The sequence below is a fragment of the Amblyraja radiata genome, chromosome X (assembly GCF_010909765.2).
Source record: "Amblyraja radiata isolate CabotCenter1 chromosome X, sAmbRad1.1.pri, whole genome shotgun sequence".
In the NCBI taxonomy this organism is placed as follows: domain Eukaryota; kingdom Metazoa; phylum Chordata; class Chondrichthyes; order Rajiformes; family Rajidae; genus Amblyraja; species Amblyraja radiata.
In genome coordinates, this window is record NC_045999.1 from 14400276 (window position 1) to 14423466 (window position 23191).

The 23191-nt window shown below is 49.6% G+C and overlaps 1 protein-coding gene across 4 annotated transcripts in view; it reads left to right on the forward strand.

The window, feature by feature from the left end:
* tln2 (talin 2) overlaps positions 1-23191 on the forward strand; it is a 310927-nt gene that overhangs the window by 12044 nt on the left and 275692 nt on the right. The window contains exon 1 of one of the 4 annotated variants that reach the window (XM_033014901.1): positions 8178-8453. The exons of the other annotated variants lie outside the window; for them this stretch is intronic. The gene's annotated coding sequence lies outside the window, so the exon portion shown is untranslated. Of the gene's footprint in view, positions 1-8177; positions 8454-23191 lie in introns of those variants that run through there. 4 annotated transcript variants of the gene reach the window in all.

A 23191-nucleotide genomic window follows, 5' to 3' on the forward strand; every position in this document is an offset into this window, starting at 1 on the left:
GGGGATCTTGACCTGACCATGAAGGCCCGTTGTCATGGCGACTTTGCAAGGTCGGCCTGGTCAAGCGTAGCCGCGGTGACCTCCGCCGCTGCTCCACCGCTGTAGGCCACGTCCGGTCCACGCGCCCGGTCCAACCCACTCCCCCATCGAGGCCGTGCTCTCCCTCCCGTGGCTGCTCTGCTCACCACACATCCGAAACCGAACACACTGTTGGTGGGTTGATGAAAGGGATCTGTTGCTGGAGAATGTTGGTATTGGAAGCATTGGAAGGTTTAAACATGAGAACTTTGGAATCACGCAGTTATCATTCTCTGATCAATGAACTCTTGTAAAAAAAACTGTGCAAGAGTTGTTCTGAAGGAAGGTTCGCTGACCAGGGATGTTAATATTTGTTTTTTGTTTTTGGCATTACTGCTTACTTTGGGGTTTTCTGTTTTCATTTGATTGCTACATGTAAATTTGGTGGATGGAGGATAACTGGGGGGGGGGGGGGGAGGAGATTTTAAAGGATGTTGGGCATGTGGCTTTGAGACAGTAGCAACATTTACCTGGGCACCAGTATGATGAGTGTTGGTAGATTGTACTCGATGTAGTCACCAACCATAAGCTGTGTTGTGGGCTGGATGGAGTGTGGAGATCGATAGTCACATTCCCTAACGTACACAGGATGATATTGGGAATGGAAGGAGACATTTCAGCTGCATTTAGTTTAGAGTTACACCGTGAAAACAGTCCCTTTGGCCCACCTAGTCCGCACTGGCCAACCATCACCCCGTACACTAATTCTATCCTACACCAGGGACTATATACAGAAGCCGATTAACCTACAAAGCTGTATATCCTTGGGGTGTGGGAGGAAACCGGAGCACCGGCTTAAAACACACGCAGTCACGGGGAGAACATACAAACTCCACACAGACAGCACCCAAAGTCAGGATTGAACCAGGAATCAACAATATTGCCTCACAGTGGGCATTTGGTTTTTGCTACTAAATGACCAGCTGTTTGTAATAAGTGAGTTTGGTGTTCCGAAAAACGCATGGAATCATGGGCTTTGTCAAAGGTCACTGGCGATAAACATTGTCGGCAGCTGGGCTGTTGCATGGATAGAGACCTGCGTTGCATCCGTAGTCAGGATCGAACCCGAGTCTCTGGAGATGCAAGCGCTGTTGAATTGCTGCTGGGCCCAGAGCCGTGTCAGCCCAGGCTTACAGCCAGCCCTGGAGAAGAAGTGCTAACTCCACTGCTCCGGGCCGGTGTCCCGTCAGTCCTGGGTCACCCAGGATATCCCTGGCAGCCCCCGGACAGGGAGGGGATGGAGATGGTCCAGTAGCAATTCATCAGCACTTGCAGCGCCGGAGACCCAGGTTCGACTATGGATGAAACGCAGGCTTGGTTCCATACAACAGCACAGCTGCCGAGAATGTTCATCGCGAGTGACCTATGACCTGGGCATGCGCAGTCGGAATACCAAACTTGCTTATTCCCTACAGATTCGATGCAGGGCATGACATTGGGAGCAGTGGGAATGTTTTGGGGAGTATGAGTTGAGCAGAGGAGAGGGGACTCTAACACTGAGGTCCGTCTTCTAACATTACACCACACAGGAGGAGGCCATTTGGCCCATCAGGCCCATGCCTACTGTCAGGGAAGCAATCCCACCAGTCCTATCCCCCGTCACCTGTTCACCTAGCATGCCCACAACTTCATCTCTCACCCATGTCTAGCATTGGTTCTTTTTGGCAGAAAGATTTGTGAACACAAATGTAGAACCGTTCAGAGACGGGGGAATGTGCAACAGGGAATCAAAGAAATAGAGGCTGATTTAATGGTGGATGTCTGGTACAAAGAACCTTCCACAACATTGACAACACCGCTTCCATGAGGGGGGTGTGGGGGGGGGGGGGGGGTGGTGACAAGGTGTATCCGGAACTATGGTGGCACAATGGTGCAGGTTGTAGAGAATCAGAGACCCGGGTTCAGTCATGACTTGGCTTCTGTCTGTGTGGAGTTTGTATGTTGTCCCTGTGACCCCATGGGTTTCCTCCCCCATTACAAAGACCTGAAGGTTAATTGTAAATTAATTTGTACATTGTCCCGTGTGTGTAGCGGGTGGATGAGAAAGTGGGTTAACATAGAACTGGTGGTGAAAGGGTGATCGATGGTCATTGGTGATCCAGTTAGTTGCAAGAAAGCAGGAGTAGGCCACTCGGCCCGTCAGGCCATGCCCACCATTCAATATAATCATGGCTGATATGCCCCAGGCCTCATTTCTTCTTCTGTGCCAACACCCCAGAGACCACAATTGCATTAAAAACATTAGTTCACTAAAGGGCCTGTCCCACTTGCATGCGATTGCGTGCGTTTGGCGCGACCAAACGGAAGCGTGACGTCATTTGCGTCATGCTTACCAATCAGCTGGGAAGGAGGCGGGCCGACTGAATTTGGGCGTCGCACGTCGTCGGGCGGTGACACCATCACACAGCGCCACGCCGGGCGGTGACGTCATCGCGCAACACCACGTGCTAGGCGTACGTAGTGAAGACGCTTCATACGCCGTGAAGACGCTGCGTACGACATCAATATGCTGCGTACAACCGCAATGCGCCTGCGTGCCGACAGGCCGTTGGCGTGCGAAGATTTCGGCCACTGCCCGAATTTCGGAGCCCCGCGCGATGTCGGGACCAACCCCGCACAACTCCGCGCTTCTAAGTGGGACCGGCCCCGTGCGGCCATACGGTGTCCGTACGCTTCAAGCGACCACGAGGTCACGTAATTTGCGAGCCAAGGTCGTGTAAGTGGGACAAGCGGTTAAGTCATAGGAGCAGAATTTGGCCCATCCAGTTTATTCTGCCATTCAATCATGGCTGATCTATCATGCCTTCTCCCCATAACCCCTGACACCCGTACTAAATTGGCCAAGTTCTCTCTTCCTCATTATCTGTGATTCCAAACACCTCCAGCATGATCCACAAGTCACACATTGACCTGTCCACATTCTGGGGGGACCAGTTCCTTCACATCTCCTGCGTCACTCAATGTTCTGCTGACAAAGATCAACAGCTAAACCAAATGGGCTGAAGGCAGTGACGTCCTCTAATCCTGGGTTCAATGCCGCTTGGAGCCACTTGATCTTGGTCAGCACAGAGACAGGATCATAAATGTGGATAGACACAAAAAGCTGGAGTAACTTAGCGGGTCAGGCAGCATCTATGGAGAAAAGGCATAGGTGACGTTTCAGGTCGAGAACCTTCTTCAGTCTTGGAGTCGGGGAAAGGGAAACAGGAGATATAGACGGTGATGCAGAGAGATACAGAGTAAATGAATGAAAGATATGCAAAATAGTAATGATGATCGAGGAAACAGTGCTTTGTTGGCTCTGGGTTGGGTGGTACAATGAAACTCCACAGGACGACAGTGAAACTAGTACAATGACTACCATAAGGGAGGGACGGAGAGAGAGGGTTACTTGAAGTTGTAGAAATCAATATTCATACCATTGGGTGAAATATGTGAAATATAAGGTGCTGTTCCTCCAATTTGCATGTGGACTCACTCTGCCAGTGGTTAAATGTGGAGCTCTTCAAAGGTTCAAAGGTTATTTTATTGGTCACATACACCTAGGTGTAGTGAAATGCTTCTTGCCATGCAGCACATAAAGAAAGAATACAGACATAACAGTAATAAAGAAATTTAAACATAAAAACATCCCCCCACAATGGTTCCCATTATGAGGGAAGGCACAAAGTCCAGTCCCATCCCCAGTTCACCCATAGTCAAGCCTATTGAGGCCTCCACAGTTGCCTCTACGGAGGCCCGATGTTCCAGGCCGTTCTCGCCGGGTGATGGTGCTCCGGCGTCGGGAGAATCCTCACAGCGGCTTGCGATACCTGGAACGGCCGCTTCCTTACTGGAGGCCGTGGCTTCCAAAGCCAACAAGGCCGCGCCGGATGGAGCTCCACAACTGGTGATCTCGCCGAGAGATCCCAGGCTCCCGATGTTAAAGTTCAGCGCCGCCGCCCGCGGCTGGCCGCTCCACAGTCCTACAGCTCCGCGATGTTTCATCGGCGGTCTCAGCTCACTGGAGCTCCAGCGCGGCGACACGGGCAAGGCAACGCCCGCTCCGCGATAGCGCTCCAGCGCTGTGCCGCCTCCGAAGCCGAGGTTCTGGGCGGTCCCCGACAGGAAACGCCGCTCCAGGCCCGCTGGTAGGCCGTGAGGACGGGTCGACGGTGCAGCCCGGAGAAAATCTGCCTCTCCGACCAGGTAGGGAACCCTAGAAAGCAGTTTCCCCCTTCCCCGCCCCCCACCCCCACATAAAAAAGGCTAGAACTCCAGAACAAAAAACTCAACTAACTAAAAATAAAAAAAAAGAGAGAAAAAACGGACAGCTGCAGGCTGGGCAGCCATACCACACTGGACGGCGCCCCCTCAAGACCCACCCACGTCTCCTCTCCACCTGCCACCGGCCCCCTCGAACAGCATTCCAGCATCTGCTCTGGGGCCACAATCAGGCTTCCTCGGTCACTGGCTGCTGCAGGCCAGGCCTGCTGTGAGCTTTTAATGCAGAAGATTACTTGTTCATGCCATCTGATGATGGGGCCCTGGCCAGTCTCTGGAAACCCAGGATCAGCAAACCTGTGGGAGGAAAAGATGGGACTTTAGAGATACAGCATGTAAATGGGCCGTTCGGCCCATCGAGTGCAAGCTGACCAGCAATCCCCGTACACTATCACTATCCTAATAATAATAATAATGGATGGGATTTATATAGACAATTTTACAATTTTTACCAAAGCCGACAAAAAGGTGGAAGGCCTGGATAGAGTGGATGTGGAGAGGATGTTTTCACTGGTGGAGGAACCGAGGACTAGAGGTCATATCCTCAGAATTAAAGGACATTCCTTAGGAAGGAGATGAGAAGGAATTTCTATAATCAGAGGGTGGTGATTTTGTGGAATTCTTTGCCACAGACGGCTGTGGAGGCCAAGTCAATGGATATTTTTAAAGCAGAGATGGATAGATTCTTGATTAGTACGGGTGTCAGAGGCTATGGGGAGAAGGTGAGAGAATGGGGTTAGGAGGGAGAGATAGATCAGCCATGATTGAATGGCAGAGCAGACTTGATGGGCCAAATGGCCCAATTCTACTCCTATCACTTATGACCTTATGAAACCGGAGCACCTGGAGAAAACCCACACGGTCACAGGGAGAATGTTCAAACTGCGTATAGAGAGCGCCTATAGTCAGGATCGAACCTGGGACTCTGGTGCTTTGAAGCAGCAACTCTACCGCTGCGCCACCGCGCTGCTCGAGATACCCCGGGTGGGGGCAGGCCTGCACACTGCGCCCTCACAGAAACAATCCAATGTCCAACCTCTCCTTGTAGCTAATACCTTCTATTGCAGACAGTGTTTTGGTAAACCTCTACTCCGCCCTCTCCAGAGCATCCACATCATCCTTCAATGGGGTTACCTCAACTACAAATAATAATTCAAATACAGTCTAAACCAAAATGTTATTAAGTTGCACGTAAATTCCTGACTGATCAGGGCGGCACGGTGGCGTAGCGGTAGAGTAGCTGTCTTGTAGCGCGGAGACCTGGGTTCAATTCCGACTATGGGTGCTGTCTGTATGGAGTTTGAACGTTCTCCCCGTGACCTGCGTGGGTTTTCTCCGAAATCTTCAGTTTCCTCCCACATTCCAAAGACGTACAGGTTTGTAGGTAAATTGGCTTGGTAAATGTGAAAATTATCCCCAGTGTGTGTAGGAAAGTGTTAATGTGCTGGGTTCGCTGGTCAGCATGGACCTGGTGGGCCGAAGGGCCTGTTTCTGCGCCGAATAACTAAACTGATACTCACATAATGCCCTGACTGATGAAGATAAGGACACCATATGTCTTGTTTACCATTATCTATTTGTAGTGACACCATCAGGGTGTTCGGGGCTTGGATCTAGGATCGCTCTCGTTTTGATGTTAGCTCCCTATTGTGCCCTTGTATTTGTTCTGTTGAACTACACTTGTTTGCATTAAACTCCATCTACCAATTCTCCACATATATCCATTACTGTTCTGCTTCCTGCTGTGTCCTTTGACAGTCTTTTTCACTGTCCGCAACTCTACCAATTTTTGGGTCACCTGCAAACTTACTAACCTACTTATCTACAGTTTTGCACAAGTTATTTATATATAACCCTCACAAACGACAGGTCCCAGGACTGATCCCTGTGGAACATCACAGCTCACAGAACTCCAGCGTTCATGCCTGCTACCCTTCCACCACTGAATTTGGTGGAAGGATGAACCATGTTTGTGTCTAGTCCAGTCCAACCCAACTTGGGAATGATGTTGGACCCTAGAGCAAAACATACAGTTGTGGAAAGCAAAATGCAGAATTCTTGTTTAGGACTGATGATCTTGCATCAGACCCTGGTCCCAGGGAAGACATTGGCCTGAAGGGTTAACTCTGTTTCTCTCTCCACAAATGCTACCTGACCGGCTGAGTGTTTCTACATTCTCTGCCGTGATTTCAGATTTCCTGTAGTTTTAGATTTTCAGTTACGCGCAGATATAGACTTTAGACATTACTTTTCTTTAGAGATACAGCGTGGAAACAAGCCTTTCGGTCCACTGAATCTACACAAACCAGCAGTAGTCATGCATACTATGTTCTGTTGTGCTGAAGTAAAGCAAGAATTTCATTGTCCTATCAGGGCCACATGACACTAAACTCTCTTGAATCTTGAATCTTGAGTGACACTATCCTACACACTAGGGACAATTTACAATTTTACCAAAACCTAGCAACTTGCAAAACTGCATGTCTTTGTAGTGTGGGTGGAAACCAGAGAACCTGGCGAAAACCCATGCAGGTCACAGGGAGTACGTGCAAACTCCGTACAGACAGCACCCATAGTCAGGATTGAACCCGGGTCTCTGGCGCTGTCAGGCAGCAACTCTACCGCTGCGTTACTGTGCCGTCCGAAGGCACCCCTCGTCTCAGTGCTGAGTGGAGATGCGACAGACGCTGCACCAGACCCACCAACGCAGGGCTCATGGTTGCACCTCTGCCTGCCACTCTGCAGTGACCTGGGCACCATGCCTGGCTGTCACTTTGACCTGTAGGCAGAGGGAGCTGCAAGGTTTGTCAAAGAACTGCCGACTGCCCGCCCTCACAGTTACTGCTTTCAATCTCGGGGGCCCCCGAACATTCAGACAAGTACATGGATAGGACAGGTTTAGAGGGATATAGACCAAACGCAGGCAGGTGGGACTAGTGTGGATGGGACATGTTGGTTGGTGGGCAAGTTGAGCCTGTTTCCACGCTGTATCACTCTATGACCAGTGTTTCAGATGGAAAGCATTTTGAGAACAGTGATCACAACAGCGGCACAGTAGCGCAGTGGTAGAGTTGCTGCCTTACAACACCCGAGATCCGGGTTCGTTCCTGACTACAGGTGCTGTCTGTACGGAGTTTGCATATTCTCCCTATAATGCGTGGGTTTTCTCCGAGTGCTCCGGTTCCTCCCACACTCCAAAGGCGTGCAGGTGTATAGGCTAATTGGATTTGGTAAAATTGTAAATTGTAAATTGTTCCCTAGTGGGTAGGATACGCTAGTGTACAGGGGTCGCTGGTCGGCATGGACTCGGTGGGTGAAGGGTCTGTTTCTGCACTGTATCTCTCAACTAAACTAAACTCCATAGGTTTTAAGAAAGTTATGAACAAAGATTAATTTAGTTTAGAGCTACAGCATGAACATATGTCCTTCAGCCCACCAGGTCCTTGCCAGCCATTGATCACCTCTTCATACTAGTTTGATGCAGAATCAAGGAACTGCATGGACTGGTTTAGTTCTGTAATCCCACTTTCTCATCCACTCCCTACCTACTAGGGGCAATTTACAGAGGCCAATTAACCTGCCTTGTAATCTGCCATGTCTCTGTGATCTCACCAGGTGCTTTGTTGGAGTGTGCAGCTTGTAAGTGAGCCTCGTGCATTGTAGCTGCTGTCACTGATCCCGGAGTGAACGGTCAGGTTGTGCCGGTTTGTGGTGCTGGTGCGGCTGTGCCGAGACAGCCTGGGGTGTTGTAGCAGCATTCCGGGCTCCCTGTCCAGGTGTCTCACCGTTCCGTGGGGAACCCAGGGTGCTCTTTGTGTCACATCGCTGCGGGGAACCAGACAGTCTGTCGATTGTGTTCTGCACGCTGATCAGAACGCACACTTTATCTCTATCCTTTGCTGGTTTGGCTTCATTAAAGTGAATCAGGAGGGAAAAGGCTTGTGCTGAGGCACTAATTCTGACCCGGACATCTCAGCGGCAGTGACCCGAGATCCCTCTGTATCTGAGAGAACCATGTACTCCACATATCCCAGCAGCACTCCTGCCAGTGTTTAATTGTCATTTGTACCGAGAACAGAAGAATGAAGTCCTGACTTGCGGCAGCATCACAGGTCTGTAAACACAGTATTCATGGACAATGTGGGATATAGGGAGAAGGCAGGAGAATGGGGTTGTGAGGGAAAGATGATTGAATGGCAGAATAGACTCAATACTATCAGCCAGGATTATATTGAATGGTGGAATAGACTTCAGTTCAGTTTAGTTTATTGTCATATGCACTGAGATACAGTGAAACACTTTTGTTGCATGCTAAACAGTCATCAGAAAGACAATCCATGATTATAAATCAAGTGTTTATACCACAGTGTATAAGATGCATGATAATGGAATAACGTTCTTCCCGTGACCTGCGTGGGTTTTCTCTGGGTGCTTTGGTTAACTCCCACAATACAAAGACGTGTGTTGGTTAATTGGTTTGGTATAAATGTAAATTGTCCGTGGTGTGTGTAGGATGGTGTTAGTGTGCGGGGATCGCTGGTCGGCGTGGACCCGGTGGACCCAAGAGCCTGTTTCAATGCTGTATCTCTAAACTAAACTAAAATGTTTTTAAAAAATTCAATGAATTATAAAAAAGACCATGAGTGCAAAACAAAAGGCCAAAGTCGCTGGTGCAGCATTTTACCAGCTTGAATCCATCCATGGATGTTGAGCAGACCAACCTGGTCGTGTGCACTCGTCTCTGGTCAGTGACCGGCAACTTCGAGTCACAGCTGCCATCTCCCAGTGGCTGTTAGTTCTCTTCAGTAACGGTGGAATTCCCTGCCACAGAGGGCAGTGGAGGCCAAATCACTGGATGGATTTAAGAGAGAGTTAGATAGAGCTCGAGAGGCTAGTGGAGTCAAGGTATATGGGGAGAAGGCAGGCACGGGTTATTGATTGGGGACGATGAGCCATGATCACAATGAATGCCGGTGCTGGCTCAAAGGGCCGAATGGCTTCCTCCTGCGCCTATTTTCTATGTTTCTGTGACAGAGTCCAGCGAGGCTGTCCCAACTTGATTATTGAATTGAATACCTTTATTGTCATTCAGACCTTACGGTCTGAACGAAATTTCGTGCCTGCAGTCATACATACAATAATAAACAACAATAAACACAAATTAACATCCACCACAGTGTATCCTCCAAGCACCTCCTCATTGTGGTGGAGGCAAAAATCTTAGGGCTACAGTCTCTTCCCTCCTCTTCTCCCTCTGCGCTGAGGCGATTCCCCACCGGGTGATGGTACAAACAGTCCCACGGCTCACCGAACACCGCAAACGGGCCGGCTCAAACACCGCGGCCCAGGGTGGTCGAAGCTGCCGCCCTCTAGTCCAGCGGACGCAGCCGCCGGCCCGCGGATCAACCCCGGACTCAGGTCACCGCCGCCAGAACGCCGTCCCAGCCACCGGAGCACCGCTCCAGCCCCTAGCCGGATAGCCCTCACGTGAGTGCCGCTCCTCCCTCGAGCTGGGCCACTCCAACGGGAGCGCCGTACCTCCCTCGAGCTGGGCCGCTCCGACGGAAGTGGCGGCACTGGGAACGGCTGCGGCTCGCCTGCAGTCCGTTTGTCTTTACTTTTTTGTGTTGTTTTTTTTAGTTTTGTGTAGTTACGTTTTTGGTTTTTAAGCTGTGTTTATGTGGGGGGGTGGGGGGTTGAAACGGGGCTTGCTGTCTCTCCCTTCGAGGGAATACGACTTTTTGTCATATCCCCCTTCTCTGCCTCCGTCTGTGCTGTGGCCTAATGGCGGAGCTGGCGACCTCGAGGCTCCGGAGGCAGAGCCTGTCAGGACTCGCCCTGGGCTCGCTCCCGTGAGGGCGGCCTGACGAGGGGCTGAGACTCTCTCGTGAGGGGCTGTGACGCTCCCGTCAGAGCGGCCCAGCCCGAGGTGGAACGGCACTCCCGTCGGAGTGGCCCAGCCTGAGGGTGGAACGGTGCTCCCGTCGGAGCGGCCCAGCTCGAGGGTGGGGTATTAGCTACAAGGAGAGGTTGGTAAGACTTGGATTATTTTCTCTGCAACGCCCTAGATTGAGGGGAGAATATGAAATTACGAGAGGCGTAGACAGGGCAGACAGTCAGAGTCTTTTCCCCGGCTGACATTTCAAAGACTGGAGGGCATAGCTTTCAGATGAGACGGGCAATGTGTAAAAGTGATGAGCGGGGCGTTTTATTTCCACAGAGGTTGGTGGGTGCCTGGAACGTGTTGCCAGGGGTGGTGGTTGCAGCAGATATGCTTGTGGCGTTTAGGAGGCTTTTGGATAGTCACATCGATGGGTCAGTGGTAGAGTTGCTGCCTCACAGTGCCACAGACCCAGGTTCGATCTTGGCTATGGATGCTGTCTGTACGGAGTTTATATGTTCTCCCCATGACGTGTGGGTTTTCTCTGGGTGCTCCGGTTTCCTCTCAACCTCCAAAGACGTACAGGTTTGTAGGTTAACTGGCTTTGGTAAGATTGTAATTGTCCCTAGTGGTTGTAGGATAGTGCTAGTGAGCGGAGATCGCTGGTCGGTGCGGACTTGGAGGACCAAAGGGCCAGTTTATCTCTAAACTAAACCAATATAGATATGCAGGGATCCGTGCAGGCAGAGGAGATTGGTGTGGAGGGGTCTGGTTTATATGCAGGAAGGTAAGAGTTGGTCTTGTCATCACATTCGGCACCGATATCGTGGGGTCCGAAGGGCTTTTGGTTGCTATGCTGTATGTTCTATGTTCGAACTGCTGGAGGCCTGGGTCGTGGGGAAAGAGTTGAAGGGCTGTAAAGTCACCTGTAACCTTGGGTGAATGGATACAAATCTCTGCATTTTTTATAGCAGCAGGCACATCCCTTTAGTGCTGAGGGGGTGCTGCATTCTCAAAATTTTCAGGTGTTATTGAAACCAAAGCCCCTAGTGGAGAAATTCATAGTAATGAATCACGGACACAGGCCCTTCGGCCCACCTCATTCACGCCATCCAAGGTGCCTTCCTTCCTGAGCTAGTGCCTCAGGGAGGGGTGATAATCCCAGTGCCTCGCTCATCCTTGCTGCTCTGGTGATAATGAGGATGCCGTGCACAGTCCAGCTGCCTGCATGTCCGTACTGACTGTCGATCAGATGGCTGTGACCTAATGTGGAATGTCAGGTGCAGTGAAAATGTAAATCCTCCATCGGCAGGAGCTGGCAAACGTCATCACGTGAATGCTCGATGGGCTGTGTGGGCAGTGGGCTGACGTGACATTTCTGGGGTGTCTCTCTATGATCACATGAACATTACTAAACCAAGTAGATACAAAAAGCAGAAGTAACTCAGTGGGTCAGGCAGCTTCTCTGGAGAGATAACTCGTTTTCACCTATCCCACAGCCAACAATGGACCATTGTGGGCTCCACCTTGCCTTGATTATTGTTATTCTTTGCATATCATTCATTCATTTGTTTTATTTATCTTTTTTATCCCTTTCCCCTGTCTCTCAGTCTGAAGAAGGGTCTCGACCCGAAACGTCACCCGTTCTTTCTCTCCAGAAATGCTACTTGACTTGCTGAGTTACTCCAGCATTTTGTGTCTATCTTCGGTTTAAACCGGCATCTGCAGTTGCTTCCTACACATGGTTACAGGTGGATTGTACATCTTGAAAAAAATTCACCGTTGATTCATGTTCAATCTTGTGTCATGGGGGAACAATTCTCCCCATTTTGTTGTAATCTTCTCCCAGCTAACAATGATCCATTCTACATTTTCCTTGATCTCCATTCCATTTGTTCTAATTTCACACCTTACACTTCCTTATCTATGTACAGTATCTCCCTCACCCCTGACATTAGTTTGAAGAAGGGCCTCGACCCGAAACGTCACCCATTCCTTCTCTCCAGAGATGCTGCCTGTCCCGCTGAGTTACTCCTGCATTTTGTGTCTATCCCCCATTTACTAAACCAGAAATCGATTGCTCGCTGGTGTGGGAGCTTGCTGAACACGAACTCCCCGCGGCAATTCCTTGTACATTCCCAAAGGCAAAGCCCCAGGAAGGACGAGCATGGCGCTCTGGAAAAGCACATCTCTCTGTGGTTGGATAATGTTCATCGTTTATCACAACTAAGCACATCATGGCAGCCCACTGAGTCCGCACTGCTGGTCGAACACTCATTCCACACTAATCCCACTTGTACTGCAACATTCCCAGCAGCTTCTCCCAGTTTCTCCCACTCACCCGCACACAGGGCCAATCAACGTATCGGGCTTCAGACGGAACCTGGAGCACTAAGGAGAAGCTCACATGGCCACTGGAATAGAACAGAGAGCAGTGCAGCACAGGAACAGGCCCTTTTGTCACACAAGACCACACGTAGACCGGACATGACCTGCAGCAGTGGAGGACACCATGGCCACACTTGGCCAGGCCGACCCTGCAACGCCGCCAGGACAACAGACCTTCATGGTCAGCTCAAAATCCCTGCACTTACAACAACTGGGACATGAAAATGCCGCCAAAAACTGGCGACTCTGTATACTGTCTCAGTGTACTGCTGCTATACACTTGTACTGTATCTCAGATACTTATCCAAGATGTATCTAAGCCCTAATATACAGCAATACTTTACTGAACTGTATACAAAATTTAATTTCACGGTACACGTGACAACGAAGTACCATTGACCAATGTTTGCGTCGAACTTGATGCCGTTAAACTGATCTGATCCACCTGTACATGATCCACCTGTCCATGATCCACCTGTCCATGATCCACCTGTACATGATTCACCTGTACATGATTCACCTGTACATGATTCACCTGTACATGATTCACCTGTACATGATCCACCTGTACATGATCCACCTGTACATGATCCACCTGTACATGATCCACCTGTACATGATCCACGTCCCTCTATCCCCTGCATTTCCATGCGCCTATCCTAAAGCCGCTATTGTATCTGCCTCCATCACCACCCCGGCAGTGTGTTTCAAGCCCCCACTCCTCTCTATTAATAAAAACTTACCCCGCTAGTTTGCCATTAAACTTGCCCCCTCAGAGCTACGATCGATGGTTCATTAATATCACACGTACAGTTGTACGGAGAAACTATTTTTGTTTTGCATACAGTTCAGTTAACTATTCCCGTATCTAAGCATAATCCCCAAATAGGACAAAGTGCATAGAAATAGTCCACTGAGACTGTGTGCAAGAGTCGCCACGTTTTGGCACCATTTTCAATGTCCAGTCCGGGGTCTCCTGGAGCTGTGTCCGATCCAGGCGAGACCCAGGCTGCTGCTGGGCCTCCAGCCATCGCCATCGGTCCACATTGTCCATCGAACCTTAGTCCCTCTCCTCGCCCACCTTCAGCCTTTGTGCCCCGGGGTCGCCTCCCGCAGCCGGCCTTGACGGTGCAGAAGGTGAGACCGCGGTTCCCTCTCTTGTGGCCCTTTGCTCCCGCGTCCACCGTCCCCGGCTCTCTCTGGTTCTATGGCCCTCGGGGAACGAGCAGGGGCCAGCTCAGTGGCTCCCTCTACAGGTCGCGCCACTCTGGTCCTTCTGTCCACCTAGAGTTGGACATTTCTACCTTGGGAAGAGGTTTGTAATGTGTGAAAATCAGAGACCAGGGCTTCTTCTTCTTCTTTCGTGTGGCGTGCGCACTAAAGTTGGTGGACAACTTGTTCTATTTGATCTTCCGTTTGTGCACGTCGAGTTGATTGCATTAGTCGAAACAGGGCGGGCCAAGTGAAGGTTGCAATCTTCCACCCCAGAGACCAGGGCTGAAAGGTTTCCACTGTACCCCAGTATGTGTGAATAAACCAAACTCAAACCGGGTTTGCTGGAGCTGTGTGAACTGTACCATTGGTATTGGTGTTCCTTTATCATTGCCACCTGTACTGAGATGCAGTTTGCTTGCATGTTATCCAGTCAAATTGTACCGTACATGAGTATAATCAAGGTAGTGCCAAGAGAGAAATACCAGAGTGCAGAATAGAAAGTTACAGCATTGCAGTTACAATGGAAAAGTCCAATTTAAAAAAAAATTGCAAGGGCTGCAATGAGGTAGGTTGGAAGATTGGGACTACATTCCATCATATGGAGGACTGACTCGTTGGATGATAACAGTGAGGTAGGAACTGTTCCTGAATCTGGGGGGTGCGTGTTTTCAGGCCTCGCACCTTCTGCCAGATGGGAGAGAGGAGTAGATAAATGGTCTCTGTGTCATTCAGGCACGGATTAGATCATCTGCTCTCATCCATGGGGCTGCAGTGGTTGCCTTGATGTCTTAGGGAAGATGCCTTAGAACAAAGGAGGACCTGGCGTGGAAACTTTGTTGCGCCCATTATGTGATATCTAAGGTCTGCAAAACAAAGAGTTTTACTAAGGGTGACAATAAAGCATTCATTCATTCAAGATGAAGATCTCGGTTTTAACGTCTCACTCCCTCAGCATTGGGGCAGGGCCTGAGCCCAGGTCCATGCATCTAATGAGGCAGCAGTGGTGTGAAGGCTGCAAGAGCTTTCGCACTGAGACCACCATGAGCAGCTGAGCCCCGTCACCTGCCAACCTTTGCTGCAGCCAGGCCTGCATGTTTGCTGCATGGCCCTGCATGTTTGCAGCCAGGCCTGCGTGTTTACTGCATGGCCCTGCGTGTTTGCTGCATGGCCCTGCGTGTTTGCTGCAGCCAGCCCTGCGTGTTTGCTGCAGCCAGCCCTGCGTGTTTGCTGCAGCCAGCCCTGCGTGTTTGCTGCCCGGCCCTGCGTGTTTGCTGCAGCCTGCCCTGCGTGTTTGCTGCACGGCCCTGCATGTTTGCTGCACGGCCCTGCATGTTTGCTGCAGCCAGCCCTGCATGTTTGCTGCAGCCAGCCCTGCGTGTTTGCTGCATGGCCCTGCGTGTTTGCTGCATGGCCCTGCGTGTTTGCTGCAGCCTGCCCTGCGTGTTTGCTGCACGGCCCTGCGTGTTTGCTGCTGCACGGCCCTGCATGTTTGCTGCAGCCAGCCCTGCGTGTTTGCTGCATGGCCCTGCGTGTTTGCTGCATGGCCCTGCGTGTTTGCTGCCCGGCCCTGCGTGTTTGCTGCACGGCCCTGCGTGTTTGCTGCATGGCCCTGCGTGTTTGCTGCAGCCAGCCCTGCGTGTTTGCTGCAGCCGGCCCTGCGTGTTTGCTGCACGGCCCTGCATGTTTGCTGCACGGCCCTGCGTGTTTGCTGCCCGGCCCTGCGTGTTTGCTGCACGGCCCTGCGTGTTTGCTGCATGGCCCTGCATGTTTGCTGCAGCCAGCCCTGCGTGTTTGCTGCATGGCCCTGCATGTTTGCTGCAGCTGTAACTACACATCAATCCACAGGATTGCCCTGTGATTGTGAACGGTTCTCCTGAAATCACATTCTCTCACTTTTGCACTCTGTGAATGACGGCTGTAATGGATTTAGATTTTCTCGAGAGACAGGATTGTCCCAGTTTATTTACCTGTCATAAAGTGGGTGGGAAAGTCAGTCCTTTCTATGTGGTCTGATTGATTGAACTCTCCAGAAGTAGTTTATTGTGAATATCATGCTGATCAGATGCTGATGAGCCTCTCGGTTCTACTGTTCCTGAGTGTATGTACGTGGCTGCAGTGTTAACCCACGTAAAGAAATGGCAGATGATGCATCAGACTTTGAGTTTAGTTTAGTATCGAGATACAGCACAGAAACAGGCCCTTTGGCTCCCCCTGTCCGCACCGACCAGCAATCCCGGTAAACTAACACTATCCTACACACACTAATGACAATTTACACATACACCAAGCCAATTAACCTTCATAACCTTCAAACCTGTATGTCTTTGGAGTATGGGACGATCTCCGGTTTCCTCCCACACTCCAAAGACGTACAGGTTTGTAGGCTAATTGGCTTTGGTAAAATTGGAAATTGTCCCTAGTGTGTAGGGTAATGTTAGTGTGCGGGGGTTGCAGGTCAGTGCAGTCTCGATGGGCAGGAGGGCCGGTTTCTGCGCTGTATTTCTAAACTAAGAAGAGTCAGGAGGCAGAAGTTAGTGGAGATGCTATTACTAAGGAGAAGGTGCTTGGGAGGCTGAAAGGTCTGAAGGTGGATGTTACGTGGACCACATGGACCCCAAGCTTCTAAAAGAGGTAGCTATAGAGATTGGGATCTTTCAACAAATCACTAGAGTCAGGGGTGGTCTCAGAGGATTGGAAAATTGCAAATGTTACTCCACTGTCCAAGAAGTGAGCAAAGAAAAAGAGGAAACTACAGGTTGGTTAGCCTGACTTCAGTAGCTGGTAAGATTATAGAGTCCACTATTAAGGATGACGTTTCTGAATACTTAGAAGCACATGATAAAATAGGCCAAAGTCAGCGTGGTTTTGCGAAGTGGAGAGCACTAGCCTGAAATCTATTGGAATTCTTTGACGACACTGGTGGTACCCGCTGGTGTTTAGAAGGATAAGGGGGGACCTCAATGAAACTTACCGAATAGTGAAAAGTCTGGATAGTGCGGATGTGGAGAGGGTGGAGTATTGGGCCACAGGCCAAAGCCTCAGAATAAAAGGATGTTCCTTTAGGAAGGAGATCAGAAAGAATTTCTTTAGTTAGAGTGTGTGGAATTCATTGCCACAGACGGCTGTGGAGGCCAAGTCATTGGGTATTTTTAAAGCGGAGATTGACAGGTTCTTGATTAGTAATGGTGTTAAAGGGAGAAGGCAGGAGAATGGAGTTGGGGGGGGGGGGGGGGGGAGAGATAGATCAGCTTTGATTGAATGGCGGAGTAAACTCGATGGGCCAAATGACCTAATTCTGCTCCTATGATTTATGATCATGAGCTCTCTCCAGCGGTTGCCAATGCTGATTTCAAAAGGCACAGTGGAGTTCTTCCTAGCACAGGAACAGGCCCTTCGGCCCACAATATCTGGTAAACATGATGCCAAGTTCATCTAATCTCCTCTGCCTGCACATGATCAATACCCCTCCATTCCCTGCATATCCATGTGCCTATCTAAATATCTCAAATACAGACATTCTCTCACTCGCATTAGGGTTAGGTTCCTAATCCCTTACGTAAATCAGATTCTATGCACGTCGGAATCACCTTAAAACTAGACACAAAGAACTGCAGATGCTGGTAATACACAAATCATCGCAAAATGCTGGAGTAACTCAGCGGGTCAGGCAGCTTCTCTGGAGATCATGGATAGGGGACATTGTGGGTCGGGACCATCATTCAGACTGATTCAGGCTGTTGCATCACTCCAGCTCTTTGGGTCGTTTCATCTTCAAACTAGGCGTTGATGGTGATCTGCACCAGTGAGCTCATTCTTCATCAGATGCTGCACTGGTTGACACGACTGGTTTGCGGTTCACGTTGTCGCCCCTGGGGACAGCGCTTTCTTTAGGCGACCGCCACCACCAACTGGGTCACTTGTCACCAGCTGTCACATTGCAACCCTCTCCACCCTTGCTCCGTCTCCTGCCGTACCATACGATACAACTTTATTCATCCCTGGAGGGAAATTGGTCTGTCAACAGTCACAACACACAACAAAGTACATGCAAACTTAAAATTTAAATTAAATTAAAAGTGAAAAGTGAAAATAAAAGCAAAAGACAAGCGACTGTTTGGCTGCCGTGTGCACAGCGCCTTAACTGGAACAAACAAACAAACAAACAAACGCAGGCTTATCCCCTGGGCAGAGGGTTCTAAACTAGAGTGCATTCCCCCCCCCCTCATTGCCGTCCCCTCCCCACCTCATGCTCATTGTCCGTGGATTGGGCCACCATCAGCCGTCGCACTGACCTGTCGGCAGCGTGTCCGTTTTTTTCAACTTTTTAATTTTTTTTTTAGTATGTTTAAAAGTCTGTTTTTAATGTTTCTTTGTGTGTTATGTGTGGGGGGTGGTGTGGGGGGGTAAGGGGGAAACCGTTTCGGCCGCCTCTTCCATGGAGAGGCGATTTTTTCAGGTCGCCTCCCCCGTGGCCTAACAGCAAGGATCGGCGCGGACTTTCCCGGAGACGCGCCCGGAGCTTCAGCAGCGGGCGCAGCGTGGACTCTCGGCGTGGAGTGGGTGAGACCTCGCTGGAGGGGAGCGCTCCGTTACGCTGGCCCGGCAGCCGGCAGCCTGAAGCACCGCAGAACTCCAGCTGGTGCGGCGTCTACAGCCCGGGATCCCTCGTGGAGGACCCGGGGGGAAGAAGAAGCTTCCACCGCCGTCCCGCGGCCGTCTTCTACCGCAGGTGCGGCATGGACTTACCATCTCCCCTGGAGGGGAGCTTCGACCGCCGGCCATGCAGTCTGCGGTGCTTCCGGCTGCGGCACGGCAGGTACTGTAAAACTTTGACCGCCGGCCTGCGGCCTACACCAGCCTGAAGCCGCGGTCTCTGGTTGGGAAGAGTCGATCCTGGACTCACCTTGACTTTGACTTTGTCCCTTACCATCTGGACGCCCGCAGCAACGGCTGTGGAGGGTGGTGGTCCCGACCACGGGGGAAAATGGAGGAGGACTGGCCAAGCTCTGTGCCTTCCACCACAGTGGTGAATGCTGTGGTGGATGTTTGTGTAAAATTTTTATTGTGGTTGTGTTCTTTATTACTGTACCGCTGCTGGCAACCCAAATACCACCGACCTTGGTTGTGTGGCAATTAAATTATATCTATCTATCCACAACGCCACCTTCACCCCCAAGTTGCCGACATCTTCTAAGGTGAAATATGTCAATGATGTTGGGGAAGAAGGGAGGGAGGGGGAAGCAGACAATGCAACAGTCAATGGGAACAAGTGGCAGCTGGTGAGAGGGGAGGGAGCCCCACGCTAACCGCGTGCGCCCTGAAGAAAGTGCTGCCCCCTGGAACTACAATGTGAGCTGCAACAGCAGCTGTGTCAACCAGACAGTGCAGCATCTGCTGATGAAGGGCTCACTGGTGCCCCTTGTGGGAGATGTCGGCATCTCAGCCAGGAGTTGCTCTACACCGCCACCCTCGGTCCCACTCACCTTCCCAGTGTCGCACCACCAGTGGCTGATACTGGAGGAGCAGCGAGCCCGGCCAATGCTTTTATATCCAGGAAGCCCTGGCCATCCTCCCCTGGCAATAACACCAGTCATTGTGGAAACGGGATGTTCTATAGACTGAGGATCAGTTCCTGTGGATTGGAGGGTAGCGAAATTTATCCCACTCTTTAAGAAAGGCAGCAGATGGAAAACAGGGAATTATAGACCAGTTAGCCTGACATCGGTGGTGGGGAAGATGCTGGAGTCAATTATAAAAGATGAAATCTTTTATAATTAGATAGCAGTAACAGGATCGGTCTGAGTCAGCATGGATTTACGAAGGGGAACTCACGCTTGACTAGTCTTCTGGATTTTTTTGAAGATGTAACAAGGAAAATGGATTGGGAGAGCCAGTGGATGTAGTGTACCTGGACTTTCAGTAAGCATTTGATAAGGTCCCACATCGGTGAGTAGTGGGCAAAATTAGGGCACATGGTATTGGGGTTTGGGTGCTGACATGGATAGAAAATTGGTTGACAGACAGGAAACAAAGGGCAGGGTCCCTTTCAGAATGGCAGGCAGTGACTAGTGGGGTACTGCAAGGATCGGTGCTGGGACCGCAGCTATTTACAATATATATTAATGATTTGCACAAAGGGATTAAAAGTAACATTAGCAAATTTGCAGATGACACAAAGCTGGATGGCAGTGTGAACAGTGAGGAGGATACTCTGAGGATGCAGGGTGACTTGGCCAGGCTGGGTGAGTGGGCAGATGCATGGCAGATGCAGTTTAATGCGGATAAGTGTGAGGTTATCCACTTTGGTGGAAAAAAACAGGAAGGCAGATTATTATCTAAATGTGGTCAAGTTGGAGAAAAGGGGAAGTACAACGGAATCTGGGGGTCCTTGTTCATCAGTCAATGAAAGTGAGCATGCAGGTACAGCAAGCAGTGAAGAAAGCAAATGGCATGTTGGCCTTCATAACAAGAGGAGTTGAGTAAGCAGCAAAGAGGTCCTTCTGCAGTTGTACGGGACCCTAGTGAGACCACACCTGGAGTATTGTGTGCAATTCTGGTCTCCAAATTTGCAGAAGGACATTCTTGCTATTGAGGGAATGCAGTGTAGGTTTACAAGGTTAATTCCCGGGATGGAGGGACTGTCATATGCTGAGAGAATGGAGCGGCTGGTCTTGTATACTCTGGAATTTAGACGGAGAGGATATCTTATTGAAACATATAAGATTATTAAGGTAGACAAAAATGCTGGAGAAACTCAGCGGGTGAGGCAGCATCTATGGAGCGAATGAAATAGGCAACATTTTGGGTCGAAACCCTTCTTCAGACTGGAGGGTTTGGATACCAGCCTGTCCAAACCTTTAAGATTATTAAGAGTTTGGACACGCTAAAGGCAAGAAACATGTTCCAGGTCCTGAACCAGGGGCCACAGTTTAAGAATAAGGGGTAAGCCATTCAGAACGGAGATGACAGAAATTTGTGAGTGTGGAATTCTCTGCCTCCATGGAGGCCGGTTCTCTGGATACTTTCAAGAGAGAGCTAGATAGGGCTCTTAAAAATAGCAGAGTCAGGGGATATGGGGAGAAGGCAGGAACGAGGTACTGATTGTGGATGATCAGCCATGATCACGTTGAATGGCGGTGCTGGCTCGAAGGGCTAAAGGCCTACTCCTGCACCTATTGTCTATTGACCCCATATGGTGAATTGACACAAAATGCTGGAGTAACTCGGCGGGACAGGCAGCATTGCTAGAGAGAAGGAATAGGTGACGTTTTGTATTGAGGGTCTGAAGAAAGGTCTCGACCCGAAATGTCACCCATTGCTTCTTTCCAGAGATGCTGCCTGTCCCGCTTTTTGTGTCTATCTTCGGTTTAAACCAACATCTGCAGTTTCTGCCTGCACTCCATTAAGAATAAGGGGTTGGCCATTTAGAACTGAGATGAGGAAAAACTTTTTCACCCAGAGAGTTGTGAATCTGTGGAATTCTTTGCCTCAGAAGGTAGTGGAGGCCAATTCTCTGGATGCTTTCAAGAGAGAGTTAGATGGAGTTCTTAAAGATAGCGGAGTCAAGGGATATGGGGAGAAGGCAGGAACGGTGTACTGATTGTGGATGATCAGCCATGATCATAGTGAATGGCAGTACTGGCTCGAAGGGCCGAATGGCCTACTCTTACACCTATTGTGAATTGTTTATATGTGTGAATTTATGTAACTCGTCTATATAACCATATAACAATTACAGCACGGAAACAGGCCATCTCGACCCTTCTAGTCCGCGCCGAACACTTATTCTCCCCTAGTCCCATATACCTGCGCTCAGACCATAACCCTCCATTCCTTTCCCGTCCATATAACTATCCAATTTATTTTTAAATGATAAAATCGAACCTGCCTCCACCACCTTCCCTGGAAGCTCATTCCACACAGCCACCACTCTCTGAGTAAAGAAGTTCCCCCTCATGTTACCCCTAAACTTCTGTCCCTTAATTCTCAAGTCATGTCCCCTTGTTTGAATCTTCCCTACTCTCAGTGGGAAAAGCTTATCCACGTCAACTCTGTCTATCCCTCTCATCATTTTAAAGACCTCTATCAAGTCCCCCCTTAACCTTCTGCGCTCCAAAGAATAAAGCCCTAACTTGTTCAACCTTTCTCTGTAACTTAGTTGCTGAAACCCAGGCAACATTCTAGTAAATCTCCTCTGTACTCTCTCTATTTTGTTGACATCCTTCCTATAATTAGGCGACCAAAATTGTACCCCATACTCCAGAATTGGCCTCACCAATGCCTTGTACAATTTTAACATTACATCCCAACTTCTATACTCAATGCTCTGATTTATAAAGGCCAGCACACCAAAAGCTTTCTTTACCACCCTATCTACATGAGATTCCACTTTCAGGGAACTGTGCACAGTTATTCCCAGATCCCTCTGTTCACCTACATTCTTCAATTCCCTACCATTTACCATGTACGTCCTATTTTGATTTGTCCTGCCAAGATGTAGCACCTCACACTTATCAGCATTAAACTCCATCTGCCATCTTTCAGTCCACTCTTCCAACTGGCATAAATCTCTCTGTAGACTTTGAAAATCTACTTCATTATCCACAACCCCACCTATCTTAGTATCATCTGCATACTTACTAATCCAATTTACCACACCATCATCCAGATCATTGATGTACATGACAAACAACAGTGGACCCAACACAGATCCCTGTGGCACCCCACTAGTCACTGGCCTCCAACCTGACAAACAACCATCCACCATTACTCTCTGGCATCTCCCATTCAGCCACTGTTGAATTCATCTTGCTACTCCACCATTAATACCCAACCATTGAACCTTCTTAACCAACCTTCCATGAGGAACCTTGTCAAAGGCCTTACTGAAGTCCATAGAGACAACATCCACTGCTTTACCCTCATCAATTTCCCGAGTAACCTCTTCAAAAAATTCAAGAAGATTAGTCAAACATGACCTTCCAGGCACAAATCCATGTTGAAACAAAGTCTATGTAGTTTGTTTGTTTATACTATTCTTATAACAAATGTAAAGCACTTTGGCCAACGAGAGTTGTTTTTTAAATGTGCTATATAAATAAATGTGACTTGACTTGACTATTAGTCTGTGAGTGAGTGTACCACTATCGTATCTGCCTCCACCACCACCCCTGCAGCCTGCTCCAAGCGTCCACCAACCTTTGTGTGTATTTTACAAAAAAAACATGCCCTGCATATCTCCTTTAAACTTTGCACCTCTCCCCTTGAAGCCGTGCCATCCAGTGACATCTCCACCCTGGGAGATAGGGTAGACAATCGGAACCTGTCCATTCCTCTCGTAGTTTTCTATACTATCAGGGCTCCCCC